The sequence below is a fragment of the Betta splendens genome, chromosome 24 (assembly GCF_900634795.4).
Source record: "Betta splendens chromosome 24, fBetSpl5.4, whole genome shotgun sequence".
In the NCBI taxonomy this organism is placed as follows: domain Eukaryota; kingdom Metazoa; phylum Chordata; class Actinopteri; order Anabantiformes; family Osphronemidae; genus Betta; species Betta splendens.
Window position 1 is genome coordinate 6692734 of NC_040901.2, and position 16756 is coordinate 6709489.

General features: G+C 47.0%; 1 long non-coding RNA gene across 1 annotated transcript in view; it reads right to left on the reverse strand.

Moving 5' to 3' along the window:
* Nucleotides 1-16108: 16108 nt before the first annotated feature.
* The window catches only part of LOC121202020 (uncharacterized), a 49707-nt gene continuing 49059 nt past the window's right edge, over nucleotides 16109-16756 (reverse strand). The window contains exon 5 of the long non-coding RNA XR_008693880.1: nucleotides 16109-16433. This is a non-coding gene — a long non-coding RNA (uncharacterized LOC121202020). The remainder of the gene's footprint in view (nucleotides 16434-16756) is intronic.

Consider the following 16756-nt stretch of genomic DNA (forward strand, 5'->3'; position numbering starts at 1 on the left):
GTGTGCTTTAGAAAGGGGTCAGTGCCGTTCGTACTACACTGATTCAGCCACAACCACAACACCAGCTAGTGGAACAGTTCAAGCTGCCATAGGTGTCTCACACACGGATCAGGAAAGGATTTGACAATTCTGATATTTGTTTGTGGGAAGGAGTGATCTAAACTTCAAAACTTGGAGAATGAGCAAAGCCACACATTCCTGCATTATTTATGAGCTGTGCGTTTTACCCACATGCAATCCATCATGTCCTAGTGGGGAGAAGTGACTTCCCTCGCTGAAAATTATCTCCCCAGCAAGCTGTCCTCAGTGGCGGAGGGCTCCGCTCCAGCCTGATCATATTACACACCCATCGCGCTGAAGCTCGGAGGCCTCCGAGGCGTTTGGGGGGTGGGAAGAAGACGGTCCGGGTCCCTGTAGCTGGAGATCCGAAGCGGAGGCGGGGGATTAGCGCCGTGCGGCCGGGGCCCGGATGCCCGGGCCACGCCGGAGATTTGGGTGCGTGTGGGAGCCCATGGACGCGTGCTTATCAGAAAGCAGAGGCTCTGATGTCGAGGTCCCATCATCACCAACAGCAGCAGAGCATGAATGACTATGAGAAAAATGCTCATGAATATTTTATTGAGCGTTATCTTCCTCTTTAAACTCTCTTCCCCACTCATGTTTTCACATTTCTGACGCTCCACATTTTTATTCTCCGCCACTTTAATCTTCCGTTCGCTGTTTCTGGTTTCATCTGTGTTTCCCTCTGTCTTCTCTCTCTTGCTGTCACGCGTCTTAAGATGAGTCCTTTACTACAAGGGGAAACAAGCGCTGCCAGATCACATTTAAATCTCGCGTGTCCCAACGACTGGTACAAAGCTTCCCAGACACGAGGACCTTCGGCGCAGCGCTCCCGTGGTGCAGCCGTCGTTAAATTGTTCACTTCTTTGTGTCTGACGCTTTTATTTTTCCCTCTTTCTGTGAATCTACTTTTGCAGAAACGCTGCCTCTCCCCTCAGTAAATCTTGGCGTTCATCTACATGGGAGATAACCACAAGGATGGAAACCAATTATAGTTTTTTTCCACCAGCTCTCACAGAAACTAGGCACTGCTCGAAGCAACATCCTTACACCTTAATCTTATTCCCCCGCCTCTTGAGGAGATAAGCAAATGGCCCAAGACAAATACTAAAAAACAGCCCGAGCAGTTCCTTCATAATAAACGACTGTTAAATAGACTCAGCTCAACCAGGTTTATGGAATGATACCTGCTGCCTTTTGCTGCTCCCACACACACACAGCAAAGCAGCATGTTCAGAGTCTCACACCAGCTCCCATTGTCCGGCCAAGTCAAAATAGGCGGCGGCGTTCAATTCCTCGTTGGCGACGAGGCCCAGCCAACGGCGCCACGGTCCGTCGGCTGTAAAACCAGCAGAAGGGCACGGATTTGATTCCCCGGGCGCAGCCACAACAATCACTCGCCTCAAATGGAGGCGCAATTGTAGGAGAAAAGGGCAACAGCAGCCTGCCAGACGCACAGAAATGGACAGTGGCCCCAGTGGACCCACGCTGCCTGATCGGTTCTGAAGTTGGCAGGGTCCACACAAAGGTCATTGTGTGAGAAGAAAGGAGGAAGAAAATGGGTTTTTGTGGTTGCTTTTGCTCAGCGTTTGTACGACTGTCCATTTAGAAAACAAGACCAGATGCCTGAAATGAATGCTATGTATCTGTTGTTGTCATATGTTGTGGTCACAAGGGGGAAAGACACCGTGCTCCACCTTTGTTCATGCATTTAAACTGGGCAAACGGGCCAAAAAGTATTATTGCAAGCACTATTAGAGGTCAATCTTAAGCCCTGAAGGCAGGTTATTAAGTTCATATCTCTTTTTTATATCTTTATTGAAATGTGGCATGTTTCACTGGCTGTTTATGACACTCCAGACTCCAACATTCACAAATGGATTCTTCACGTCACTCAAAAATGTCTCATGGTCTTGTAATGTCAGAAGCATCCACCCACCTGCCAGGAGAATCACAGCCCGCTGTGCCCTGTCTGATTCAGGAGTGGGAGTAGCAGCTAGATGGAGAAGAAGCAGAAGGGCGATGAAGGGAGGAAGTGAGTGTTTCGCCGCCCTTCGTTCTCCAGCACGGTGAGATCATGGACCCGCGGACACATCTCACAAACAGTAATCAGCCGACGCTGCTCTTTCTCTGTATTGGCTGCTGAGGACAAGGCAGAGAGCAAACATGGCCCGGCCGAACCCAAATCAAAATCTAAGACAGGCGCAGAAAAGGAGATATGAGCGCGTGTGTGTTTAGGCTGTGGGAGGGCTGTGAGGGAAGAAATAATCATAGGGCCGTTGAGGGTAGAAATATGGGATGTACAGCGCGGTGGCAGACGGGAGCAGAGGGGGAATGGTGGTGGATAGAAAAGGGGAAAGCAAACAGTGATGAAAGAACAAATCTGCCATAATAGTTTCAGGAGCTGAACTGATTAAAATGGGAAAGTGATTCAGACCAGTCTTTGCTTTGCAAACAATCACTGCTGCGTGAACTCTGGCCTTTTACCAACACTGTCCGACTGCTGCGGACGTAAAGAAAAATAACACGGACCTTCCACCCAGCGGCTGCTTAAATATAAATATTTAAAATATACTCACGGAGCTCGACAGGCTGCAACTGTGAATAGAAATACCTTGACAATGGTCGGGATTTAGTGTTGGAGCGTTGTTGCCATGGTGCTAAGCAGGAGACATGCTCATTTGATCATCTTTTGTTAGTATTAACATATATTACTAGCATTAATCACAAGGATCAGCTGATGCATAGGGTTGTTTTGAAGTGTGTGAAACTGAGCTATTTTTTAAAGTGCATTGCTGAGATCACTTTTATTTTCCTTTAGAGGTGAAATACCACCATCACCAACCTTCCATCAATTAAACTTATGGTTTAAATAATACTTACAGGCAAAGAGCGTCAGCGAAGGCATCACATATGCAGAACTAAGTCATCCTTGTTGTTGGAGAGCACTTTAGCAGCAGTAAACTGTCACACTGCAGAGACAATACAAGTGTGAAACACCTTCTGGAGGTGTAAATTGACCAGTCCCAGTCTCAGCCTGTCTGGAAGCCCCTGAGAGCTTTTTCTGATGAGCTGATTTTTCTTCCTCAGCAGTCATGCAGAAAAGTTCGATACACTCAGCAGTTTCCAAAATGGCTTGTATCCACTGCGGGGCGGACTGAAATTGAAAGGGAACACACAATGGCCTGAAAGCAAACAGGTGACCGGGGTGAAGCTGAATCCTCGTGACAGCTGTGACTGCGAGGGCACACACACACACACACACACACACACACACACACACACACACACACACACACACACACACACACACACACACACACACACACACACACACACACACACACACACACACTGTGTCCCCTGAGTTATCGCGTGTATAATAAATCCTCTGTCTCACCCGCTGATTCATGCCATGACGCTCCATTCAGCACAGGCCACTGGGAGGCTTCTTTCCATTTAGCAGTAATTAACATTTTACCCAGTGATGGGCTTTCACAGCTCTAATGGTAATTCAGTGCCAGTGCACTGTATGCACACTGTGTGCTACTGTGATCAGGACCAAAATGTCACGATGAAGTAAATATTTGATGGAAGTCTTATACTTTTCATTTGCTTTTGGTTCTGGCTTTAAACCTTGTTTTTATTCAGTTGCTCTTCACTTTGCAGGGGGGTAACAAAAAGCTAACGAGCTGCATCAACATCTAATCATTTAGCTTTCAGAAAAGGTCATTACGTGATAAACTGAATGCTAAAAATATTCATCACTACAACCAAAATCGTCCTTTCAAATCCTTGACTAGCAACATAGTGAGAAAATTCATTTCTGATTGTGAAATCACAGCAATCATTGTCAGCACGGAGCTGTCGCAGAGGCATAATACAGTAATCATTTAATGCATGTTAATTAAGGTCACAACTTGATGCAGCTCGTGTTATTCAGATGATCATTCAGGCTACTTTAGCCTATTATACAGAAAACAACATGATTGTAGCCACTTGTTGTAGGTTTCAGCACCACGGACAGCGACAAACACAAGCCAGCGGCTCATCTACAGCGAAGCTTCAGTGAGTGAGTGATTCAAGGTGCAGCGAGCAAGTAAATCAATCAGTGAGACTGTGTGGGAATAGAAAGGCACTGCATCAGCTTCTGATGGTGGTGTTTCAAACACTTATGCCTATAAAGGACTGTGAGCTTGAAAGGCCTGTGTTGAACCACTGTTAACGGAACGTTGAAGTAAAATGAACTAGTTGAACCATCAACAGCTTGAACTGCTTGAACTAATCTGTCACATGACCCGATCACACTGTTTCCTTATGTTTCTCATCAAACTGCTGGGTTGGGTTAACAGGCATCACACCGCGTGAACACTGAGTCACTGCTCATAATGAAAACCACCAAGGTCAAGGATAACTCCCCGGTCCTGCCCTTCCCCCTCCACAGACCAGCCAACCAGCCAAGGTGACTGTGTGCATGGACGTCCAACCTTAAGGCACTGACACATACATGCATGAAGTCCCAGGATGGTCTTGGTGAGCTTGGGCGATGGAGTATGTGATAATGCTCATGTAGGCTCCTTTACTGAGACAGGTCAGAGCAGCGAAGCCCGGATGCATGTTCCACTGGTTCAGTTAATGACCTGCCATTCTGTTCTGCTCGATGCAGTTTCCTTATATCCCCCTCGCTCCGCCAGATGTGTGTGCTGCTTAACAATGAACCGCCCCAGTGGCGCTTCTGCAACGATTCTATTCAAAAGAGAGACGGACAATAGGAAAGCGTGTCCACACTGTGTCAGCATCACAGGTGTCACATCTGGAGCTGCAATTACTGTAGCGAGACGAGCAGTTTTCTGTTTGTACACAAAGAGGAATAATAGCATGTTTTATGAAGCAATTAAAGCATATTGGGAGGTTTTAACACTTTTCTTCTTTGCAGAATCAACAATTGCCCAAACTGTAAAAGTCAGCTGTAGATTTGAGCAAACTCTTGTATATATTGTGTAAAGTGGATAGCAGCATCTTGAATGACCCCTGTGTCTTCAAATGCTCCCTAGACCCATTGTCTGGCTACTGCTGGCAGTTGAAATCCGCCTAAATCAATCTGTGCTCATTCCGTATTGCTAATGTGAGCATGTGCAGCGTAGAAGCTGTTTCCCTCCGTTTGTCCATCACGCTGTGACTGAAAACAGGCCATGCATTATGAATGTACAGTAGCTGCTTAAAAATTAAATAAACCCTCTTTACAGTCCCAGACTTCGTCTACTGTTGACCATCATTAATTAATTATTGGCCTGCAAGGTCAGTAACCGGTATCCATGGTAACAATGTTCACTAGACAACAAGGTTTAATGTCCAAACTCTGACTGACGGCGCTGTGGAGTCCAACAGGGAGGCGTCTCTGCCCTCATAATTAGACTTTTATGTCCCCACTAGCGGTAAATTGCTCGTCTGCCTGTCATCAACGCCGCCTTGAGCCTCGCTGTGTTTCTCAAAGTTTAATGATTTGAAAGGAGTTTTCAAGTGAGCACGTAACTAAGCAAACAAGCACCCGGGAGCTCAGGGAGGTGGGGATCCGCGGATGGACGCGATTGGATGCTGCACCCGCTTCAATCTGCCTGTAGCGGACAACAAAGGCCGCCTGCTGCTCTACACTACTGTACGTACTGTAGTGTAATCTTTTAATTAGCTCGGGGGGACGCTTGCCACCGCAGGTGTTGGAGGCAAAGAGCAACTTGGAGCGTCTTTGAAGAGAATCAGCATTGAGCCGTTTCTCGGGGCGAAGCAGGAGGAATTGAAGCAAACACAAAACAGATTTGTTTCAAATGCGAACAAACAGTCGCCGTGCAGAGACTTCGTTCCATATTCTGTAGCCTTGCACAAATTTCAATAAATGAGTTCTTCTATTTAAATCACTGTCTATCAACAACTCATTATACCGAATATTTCCTTGTATTAAATTGCTGTCTGTGCTTTCGTATCACTACCTGGGTCGTTTCTGCAAATTGAAACCACATTGACTCTGTCCTCTGTTCGACTGAATGAACCTCAGCCTTCCTTTTTCTTGTCACTCTTTATTTTTGATGTGTTTTGTTCCCTGACAGCGCTGAGAAACTATTTTCCCTGCTATTTCATCACACAGACAGTTAAATGAAATGAAGCGTGCGTTGGAAGGACATGAAAGCTAAAAGGTAATCCAATTTCCATTAAATGTGATATTCTTAAATTCCCCTGCAGACCTTCCGGGTAAAGCCATGATTAGAGAGCGTGAACGCATGTCATTTTTACTCCAGCATTTCAGAAAATGAGTCCTATTAATAAAAATGTGGGTCTTGGAGATTAGTCACTTCCCCTGCTGCTCACTGTCAGACCCTGCAGAGATTGCTGTGGCAGGTATTAATGAGAAATCAGCATTCAAGATTTTGACTGGTCCCACTCAATCACCGCGTTTTGATTACAACTGAAGACAAAAGGCCACTGATTGGCAGTAATCTAGACTCCGCTAAGAGGCACCGAGCCGAATCACGGCTCCGCTGTTTGTATACGTTGGCGTTTTCACGTTGCGCCACACAATCGGTCGCTGCTTAGGATGCAGCTCTGGGCTCAGCCAGTAAATGTCACTGTTGTTGCTCACCATCCTGATGAGCGTGTGCGTCAAACGGAGACCTTGGGATTATACATCAAGAACAGCGCTGAGAAACAAGCACAACAGAAAAGGTGAGTCACTAAATGAAAGGAAGTGGTACCTGTCTGGAAATGAACCCTCAAAGTTTATAGGAAGGCGTAGTTTCCCTTGATTCTAATTATAACATAAAAGATCAAATAATGAAAAGATATTTCACAATAAGACAGTATATACGTGTTCAGTCATCTGCATTTGGTGCTTTATCCATGCTGAGGGTCACTTTTGTTCTATGCTGCCTATTTTGCATGAGTGGGCGTTGGGCTCTTGCTGCTGTATCACCTTACCATGATTCATTAGCGCCCCCGGAGCTAACAGGACCAAAGCGTGACAGACGGGCCCCCGACCTGAGTCAACTCTGCCTAAAGACTCCCGTGTGTGTAAGAGGCTAAACTGGGCTCAGAGTGACGGGTAAACAGCATTTACATAAGCATGATAAGTGGATTTCGTTCAGCGCGCCGTGTGTCGGAACCTAAAGCAGTTCCGGCCGCCCACTCCGAATCCAGATGTTCGCGGCGCGTTGCGGACCCGCTGCCCTGCCGCTGTGGCGCCGGGCTCCGCGCTGCCTCTCCGCTGAGACAAATAGCTCCTGCAAATTACCTGCGAAAGCTGCCAGTGATTGGCTGTTTACGCCGTGTCTGCCCAAACTCCTCAGGCAGCTGCGATAGATGCATCGTGGGTTACATCTCAATTTGAACCCGAGAAATATAAATAGTCGTCTCCGCTGTGAGAAAATAATGTTGCATGAGTTTGTTTTTTAGTTGTACTGTAGATGAGAAGGGATGAGAGTCAGAACATTCAAGCATATTCTTTCAAACAAGAATGTGCTTGTTTACTGTTTTCTTTTATGGTTTGGTCAGTGACTGTGTCAATAAATAATGAGTCGAGACTTGATTTTAAAATAGAATAAGTTCCACTTCCTTCATCTTCATCTATGACTCTTTTTTGACCACATACTATATTATGAGCCTTTTTTATCCCATACTATACTCTCCAGGGGTTGAACTTGTACTGTAGCTTAAGGTGTAATTGTCAGTCATCTTTCTACATGAGCTGTAGATACATATTATAATGTTTTCAACTTTAGACGACTTTCACCTAACTTGAAGATGATATCCTTTAAAAGTATCTCACAAATACTAACTTTACTCGTTGCTCTCTGGGATTTGAACCTGTAGCCTCAGATATGATTGTGGGCTACAGATATAATTGTTTTTGACTTCAGATGATTTTCACTTGGCCAAAGTTGATAACTTTGAAGAAGTCTGAAAAAGTTTATTTGTCTGAAAAAGTATCAGACAAATATGAAGTGACTCACCCCTGTCTGGGATTTGAACCTGTAGCCTTAGATTGACAGCTTATTGCGTGAAATACAGGAAGACTCCATTGCTTGTGACTGTAGGGGATTTTCACATTTCTTTTAATTGATGAACATAGATGCATAATCATATGTAGCATCTTGTCATATAGTATAGTATAGTATATAATAGATTCAAACTCATGACTGGGTTTATCTGAACATCTGTGTCTTCCTTTGCTGCACTGCTGGTCGAGGCATTTACCACAATAATCTGTGATCTGATACCGGCTCCTGACAATAACATTACTGTAACGTCCTCCTCCCTCCACCATAGCAGCCCACATCATCGCTTGTAAAGCTCAATGTTTCACCATGGCAACAGTAGATGTATAGGCATGCCCATCACGGACATGCCAATGTTGATAATGCTGCAGGGAGTTCACATTTCTCGTGTTGTGGCCATGTGATGCTTTTGATGCACTCATGAGCTTTTGTTTCCATGTCAGGTTTATGTCAGCACGACTTCATTACCATATTAACACCAAAACACGAGAACGTGTTCATTCTGTGTCTCATTGTGACAAAGAAAACACATGTAACCGGCCTGTCCTCTGGGCTGCAGTTGTCTTTGTATTTCACAAGCCCCAGGGAAGGAGGAGACTGAGTCCAAGCAGTCATGGGCACAGAAAAGGAGCTGGAGCTGCATCCAGCAGCCACAACCAGCACAGTTAGACATGGGCTTGAGAAAAACGCCACGCTCAGAATTTAATTAAAGTATTCATGCAATCGACTTAAGCAGGGTTTAAAATTCAGACCGTTTTCCTGGCGACTTATCGGACAAGCAGCAGATACTGTTCACATGATGCACATGTATATGGATCACAATAATGGATGAAATACGTATAATAATATAAAAGCAATTCACTCATTTTGCATCATTTAAGCAAGTGCAGAAATGTTTCAAACCTTCAGATAAATGCTGTTTCTGCAGCACATCATCTCATTAAACCATTTAATACAGCACAAAATTTGTCTATTTATTTATAAATGAAATATGCAAATACATATTTACCCTCCACTTTTGTTAAACTGAACCACTTTCATGTTTATTGCCTTGCTTATGAATTGCTGGAGCATTCGCTCGACTTTGTTTTGGGGGAGTATTTCCCATTACACGCCAGCGATGCATCCTCTTCTGTATATTTATGTGGGTAGCGCGCGCGCGTGCATGTGCGCGCTGCTGTGGAGCCGCGCGCTAACCTTAAGGCGCCGCGTGGGTGGTCTCCAGTGTTCATTGCGAATTCATGAATCGCGAGGAGCCGCGAACGCACGCGGAGGGGGGAAAGCACACACACGGCGCCGAGCGAGCATTAAAAACAATAAGCGACGCGCCGAAGCGAAGGGTGGCGCTTCGCTCGCGCGCCGGGGCGCCCCGCAGCGCCCCGCAACTCCCGCAGCTTCTCTACCCTTCAAAAAGAGTTCTGCCTGCACTGTACTGCACTGTACTGTTGCTTCCAAATCATGTTTACACACGGTGGAAGCACGCCGCCGCTGAAAAAGTGCAGTTCAGACAGGAACCTATGGAATTCTTTCTCCTCAGACAAAGACTCCCACGCGCGTTTTTCAGAGGCGCTGAATGATTCGAAATGATTTTTTTTGACATGACAGGAAGATTCTTTTATGCTGCTGCTGCTGCTGCTGATCAATAAGCAGCGGACTGACCGGGCTGCGGCTCTCTCCACCTCTATCGGCCTGATCAATACCACATGGTCGACACACTGTACAGGAAGGTGGTAAATAGAAAAAAAAAGCCGCAAGACCAACGTTAGGCGCGTGAAATCTTCTTCTCATCTTCTTTTTCTTGGTGCAGCCTCAGCATCAAATCACGTTCCCTCCGCGGATGAGACGCGCACCACTGGTAAAGAGCACGGCGGCGTCCACTTCAAGTCCCGTCTCCTCCCTCGGCGGCCCAGCGCGTGCGGCGGAGAGAGGCGGGAAGCGCGAGGCGCATTTTAATGGGCGGTTCAGGCCGAGGACGCCGCCGGGCCGCGTTTTCTGCAGCGCTTAAAAAAATAAATAGGGTCCGCCCGAGGGTTCACAAATTGTCACGTTGTTTCTCACGTCCTCTCCCCAGTGAACGGTCTGAACTGAAGGCGTTCTTCGTTCTGGAAAACCATTTCAGATTATGTTATGACTGTGGGCAGTAAAGCTTAGAAATGACCTGGGTGCCTGAGTACCTGAACAAAGATCCATAAAATGCTGAATGTTGGTCGTGTGTTGGACTAATACAGACTGTATCGATTCATGATGCCTGATTCTTTCTGCTGCAAGAATATAAATTAAAAACGAATGAAAAAATGAAGCTACTTATAATGTTTAATAGTAGTGGATGAACCTCGGAGTCGGAACCGGTGCACCCAGAGTTTGCAGAACTGTAGTTTCGGCCTCTCTCTCTCTAAAACTTTCCTGTCCTTAACTCGGATCTGTAAACAGCTACAGGAGCGTAGTTACATTCCAGGCGCCCCATAAAGCAGCAGAGCTCCTTGAAGAAGTGATGGCAATGACCACCAGCCTTCAGGCTTGGAACAGTAGCTCTGCTCCAGCGCTGCCGTGTACTCAATCTGGCTCCTGCCTAAACAACTGCTCTGCTCCTCGGGCCAGTCATTTCCTGAGCCGGGGTTGTGTCGATATTGACCTCCCACAGGTACACGGCTCTCTCTCTTTCATTTTTCCTTCCTTCTGCCCCGCAGGGCTCCTCCTCCTTCACAACCTCTCTGCCGCTGCACCGGTCGGGCCTCGTGCTCCCGCGTACGTGCCCGTTTGCATCTGTTGTTTTTTCGACATTAACATAAAAGTCGGCGGCAACTTCTCTCAAGGTTTTGGGAGCGAGTCGTGGAAAAAAAGTGCAAATATGCAAATACGTCGCAGGCGCCGCACGGTTGCTTAACTCGGGAACGCCGCCCGTCTCCACGACGTGACCTTTGGGCGACGCACACATCGTTACGGCTGCGCGCATGTTTAATTCATAAAGGAGAGGGTGAATTATCATAACGCTCGTACAGAAAAGGCAAAGCTGTCGTAACGGCTAATAAAGTGAGAGAACACAAAATGCCACATGCGTTACAGGAAACGCCTCCAATAACTAAAAGCTGCAACCAGCCTTTTAGTGATGGTTTGTTTTCTGGAATTTGAAAATAAGAAAAAAATATCACTTGTTACGTAACATTTACAACTGCAAACTCACCATTGTGAGATTCTATATTAATATACTGTACATTTGCAAACCTTGTGGTGTTGCTCTGCTCTGATTCCGTCACCAATGACCTTAAACAACACTTATATTTATAAAATCTGTTTCTGTGGCCAGTCCTTTTTATGTATAATCACCCACAGGCAGCATAATGTCTCTGTTATCATCCCATTAACCTCTTTAAAAGTAAATACAAAGATAATTAAAGTCTGTGTTCTGTTCCCCTTGAATTGAGGTTCATAGAACTCTTTGATATGAGCCGAATGGAATCGGGGGGAGAGAGACTCTCTGGTGTCTCACTGTGGGGAACCCTGGAACCAACGAGGCGGCTCCGAGGCGACGGGGGGAGCGAGTTCCCCGACGCACCATGAAGGAGACGAACGAGTGCGTGAGGAGACGAAGATGTTTCTCTGTGACTGTCAACAGTTGATGCATAATAGACTGGTAGATCAAAGTAAGAGGAGAAAATGAGATTAGGCACAAGATGAGACAGCTGATATTAGAATGCATCATATATCAGAGATCAAACTTTCATATGTTTGTGTCAGTTTGTAAATTTCACAACCCCACATAACTTCAGACCATTCAGTCAGGTTTAATGCTTGATGTGTCCCATACTGTATAATGGTTCCTGAATCTTGGATGAACCCTGTGGACGATATGCGGCTTCATGCACGAGTGCTGCACATGCAGATAATATCCTGTCGTGTGAGACGTCGTTGTGCCCTCCGTTGCCCGAGGGAGGTCAGTCTGTGCAAAATTATTGGACAAATAAGTGGAAAAAATGACAACTCTGATATGAGCCCGGGCTGTATTTCCTGCACAAAGCCCAAACCTCATCACATTCAACCACTTATACGCTATATTACATTTTTCTTCCAGACATTTCCTGCCTTTGCTCTCGTGTGCACCTGCAGACACATTCAGCGGGGTGTCTTCTCCATTGTGCCATTGTTCCGTGGCGTGACTCAATTATTACATGGACCCCCCCCCTTCTTTTTACAGTGTCAGCCCCTGTTGCTGAAGTTTAATCCTGCAGCTCCTTTCTCCTTTTTCGCCTCTCTATCTCCATCTCCTCCCGCCCATAACCCGCATGTTGTCTCACCTCTTTTCAGCACGAAATTAAATTGTGGGAAAAGAAGCGGCGGACGTTAGAGCGGCTGGTGATAATAGCGTGCAAAGGCTCTCAATCCCCTCTCATCCACCTCTTCCTCCCGACGCTCCCCTCAATCCCTCGCTCTCCCCCCCTCACCTCTCACTCTCGGCTATGACCTCCTTTCCTGGCCTGCAGAGCTCCCGGCGGCTTCCACCGGCTCCGCTCTGCCTCCCTCCCCATCTCTCTTTATACGTCTCCAGACCTACAGCATGTTAGAGGTGGGAGCCGTTCTGATTCCATCTCCCGAATAAATGACTGTGGGGAGATAAAGACAAGGGAAGGGCGGAACGATTGTGCACATGGAGGAGTGGGAGGAGGGGGGGTCTCGTTCTTCAGAGATAAGTGGCACAGACTGACTCTATGTGTGTGTGTGTGTGTGTGTGTGTGTGTGTGTGTGTGTGTGTGTGTGTGTGTGTGTGTGTGTGTGTGTGTGGCAGGGAAGAAGCTCCTGAAGGCACCACGACGCATCACCTTATCAGCCACCTGCACTCAGGCTTCACTGAAGACCACCCCTCACTGCTCCGTCCCGATCTGCGCCAATAGAAGCCAAAGGTTTCAGGCCCACCTGCGGTGCGAGCGGTCCGGCGTCAGTCAGACCCGCTGCCTTGTGTTTGATTCGAGTCCCCTAAAACCCAGAGCTGCGCCGCACGGGTCATCGGCGATGTTGAATTTTGGATGAACGTGCAATGAATGAATAATTGCACAGTTCTTCAGAGAATCATACTTGCTTTCGTGTGAATAATGGATCTCCACGACACATCTTGTCGCCACCGACGCGACCTCCTTCCAAATCCTCACGAGTCCCTCGTTCGCGTGGCCATAACAGTTTGGTAATTAGGACCAGCAGCTGCGGCTTCTGACGCCACTAGTCAGCGCGTCACAGCCGACGGATCCCTCACACTTCCTCTCACCCGTTCACTTCACAGTCTGCTGCCGGCGCTCCCGCGCTTCCTCTGCAACCTCCTACCACGACAAATTGGGATCGGAAGATGAATGCTTAATGTTTTGTTTCCCCCTCCGTGTTTTCCCGGCCCGGGCCTATTATGCTCCAGAAGCAGGCGGCTCTTTCATCGCGGCAGCCGAGCGAGTATTTAGTCGCGCGCCGCACATGAAAGGACGCGCGACGCGCCGAGACGGAAGCCGGCTTGCGCTCACTCAAGGGCGTCAGATGCTGGCGCTTTGTCGAGTCCTTTGGCGTCACCGAGGCCCCGGCGTCGGCAGAAGTCTTCCTGGAACTTTTCATCCACGGTTTTTAAAATAAAGTATCAACCATTTGAATGGGTCACAGCGGGAGGCGGCCGACTCAGCATCTTCCCAACACAAGGATCGCATTTCATGTCCCTTCTTCCTCGTTTGATGATTTCTGAGTCTTTTGGATCTTTGTAACAATTGATTTGGTTAAGTCTCTTTTTAAGTTATAGACAAGCTTTTAAAAAAAATTCCCAACTGTTCCAAAGATTTTTTGGCAGCCCACATGAAACATTAACAAATCACTTCCCACCTCCTTTCTAAGTCTTTATATAAATTGCTCTATCACTCCGACAGGTGACCTTTTAAGCTACTTTGTGTCAAATAAGGTCATTATTGTTAGTGCATTCACGCTGACTCCCTTTAAGAGCACACGGTAACAGGAGTTCCTGAAAACTTTCCATCAACTCTGGCTTTTTTGGTTTGTACAGCAGCTGTTGGAGCGTGTGTGACCTGTGCTCTCCACGTTATTCTATTCTATCCCTCTCTCCCAAACACAGGAGGAAGCGAGTGGAATGTGTCCTCTCAGGTAAATAGTGTTAAATTATACTACATTTTGTGAGAAGGGCCATTATGGGACGATTGTGCAGCTTCTGTTATCTGCTTTCAAATAGTAATTACATTACCACATTATTTGTGCTTTGTGTTACACAAAAAAAGAAGAAAACCCTTTTATATTCCACCATTAAAGCTAATTTCACAGCCGGAGATATAATGAGAACGCGTTCGAATTATGTCCTTACAAATTAAAAGCAGCGTTTCCAGTAATGCAGAGGAAAATTTAACAAAACATTAACGCTATCTTGTCTCGTTGGAAAACAGCCAGCGGATGAATGGCTGTGTGTTTATTCCAGTGCGCGCCAACAGGTCTTCATCCTCCTCTCTGTTTGGTCCTTCATTAGACGGAGAAAGGCCAATTATCTCCAACAGGCTTGCTGAGAAGAGACCCCGGGAGAGAGAATGGGGAACATTAACAATTATCCGAGCACCGAGATAAGAATTTGATCCATTTTCCGTGAAGTATTTGCCGACCGGCGCGTCCACTGCGCACTCTGAAACCCTCCAAGAAGAAAGCCCCTCTCCCCCTCGCTGAAAATCCATCTTTCCGTTGAGAGCGATGTGAATCAGAGGCGGGGAAGAGATGAGCCGCTATGAACTAAACATGCGGGATAAAGGCCCTTGGATTCACTTTTTTTTTTTTTAACCTTGGGCGCGTCGCGTTCATTCACGCTCGGTCCTGCTTCAGTGGAATGAGAAGCGGCACACAAATGCACTATCAACGGGAGTTTGAGTGGCATAAAACAGAGATTAAAAGTGGTGCGGGGAGCTGCGCGGCACCAATAAAGCCAAGCAAGGACACAGCCGCTCTGTTCTCCCGTCCTCTGAATGAAAAGTAGTGTGAATGTTAGTGTTTAGCTGAAGCTGCGGATGCGCCCAGTGCAATCAGATGACTATCAACGCATCAGCATGTGAGAGAGAGAGAGAGAGAAAGGACACACGTGTATTTTTCAGCAGGAAGAGTGATGGGATTAATGTATGCTGTAATTGGGGTGATCCAAGGTCAGCTGTGGATTCTTAATGAGGCTCCTGCTTCTGGGGACAAGGTGCCCTCTCATGAATGACACACGTGAACCGACATGCGTTTGCGTCTCTGTCGAGAGGAGAGTTTGGACAATATATGTGTAAATCTTTTACTGTTGGTTGCGTTCACCTGCAGTTTAAAATCGACGGTCATGAATCGAGGGTCCTACAGCGAGTTTAACCCCAGCAGCAGCGACGCAGGATCTCCGCGAGGTTTTTTCCTCCGTCAAATGTCAAAGGCCGTTGCTTTAGTGATGCTTTAGCGCTCGTGTGTTGTCATCGGGTTAGATTTCATAGTATCAGAGGAGGAGCGTGATGCTATATGTCCAATGGCAGTCAATATGAGCGCGTACGCGTGTTTACTACACCCCCCCCCCCCCCCATACTGACACATATCCTCACCGCTGCATCTCTCTCCTCCTGCACTTCCACCATGGAAATGATGGACAGGCAATCTATATGGAAATGGTAAACAGGTGTAGCCCGACGCTGGTGCTCAGGCAACGCCGACGCTGCTGGTCTTAATTTGTGGCTGCCCTGCACAACAACACAGTCTCTGCGGGAATAGTCCCGCCGCCGTTCGGCTTTGATGCATCAGCTTTAAGGCTTTTTCCCGGGACCTGACACCCCGGTGCAAACAACGCGGCACAGTACATGGCAATTACTGGTGTTCTGGGTTTGCAGCGATCGACTCAAACAACAGCCTCTATATATAGAATCAGCTATTATTCAACAGCGCTGATTGCTGTTGCTGTGTGGCGTTAGGCGTAACTGGAGGAAACGCCGTTAGCCCAATGCACGTGACGCCATAAACAGATGTCGTACATTGTGTGATTATAATTTATTGTGTAAAATCTTTTTCTATTTTCATTCGCGAATGATGGTTTGAAGAGCTGGAGTCAGCTCATTCGCGATGCTGCTGTGGCTTGTTGCTGTTTCCCCTCGGAGACCCCTCCTTAGCGCGCTGCTCCAAAGGTCAGAGCCGGCTCCGCTATCTTCCGACTTCCCGCAACCGGGCCGAGACTGTTGATGAAGTATGAAGACGTAGCTACAGCTCCCAGGTGGGTTCCTGGCGTTATTGAGCCGTGGAACGAGATCAAACGGAGCCGGCGCGGGGGGAAGGCCAAGCGGGGCGGCTGCAGCTCCGGACCGGATGAGGCTTGTGACCAGAAAGGTGCCGGTTCAAATCCCCATGCAATAAAGAAGGTCCACAATGGTGAGTGGAAAGTCAGGTAGTTACTGTCGCCCCATTACACCTCTGGACTGTACATCCAGCCATTCAATCACAGCTTTGTCCAAGAGGTGGAAGTTCATATTACAGTATGTCTTGTGTGTTATTTATATAGTTTAACCTCTGAGGTCCCCAACAGCTTGTTTTTGGGGTGAACTCATGGTTCAGACTCTCATCAAACACTGATTATTCAGAGCATCGTTAATCCCAGACTGAAATTGATTTATAAGCACGCTGTACTGTTTCCATAG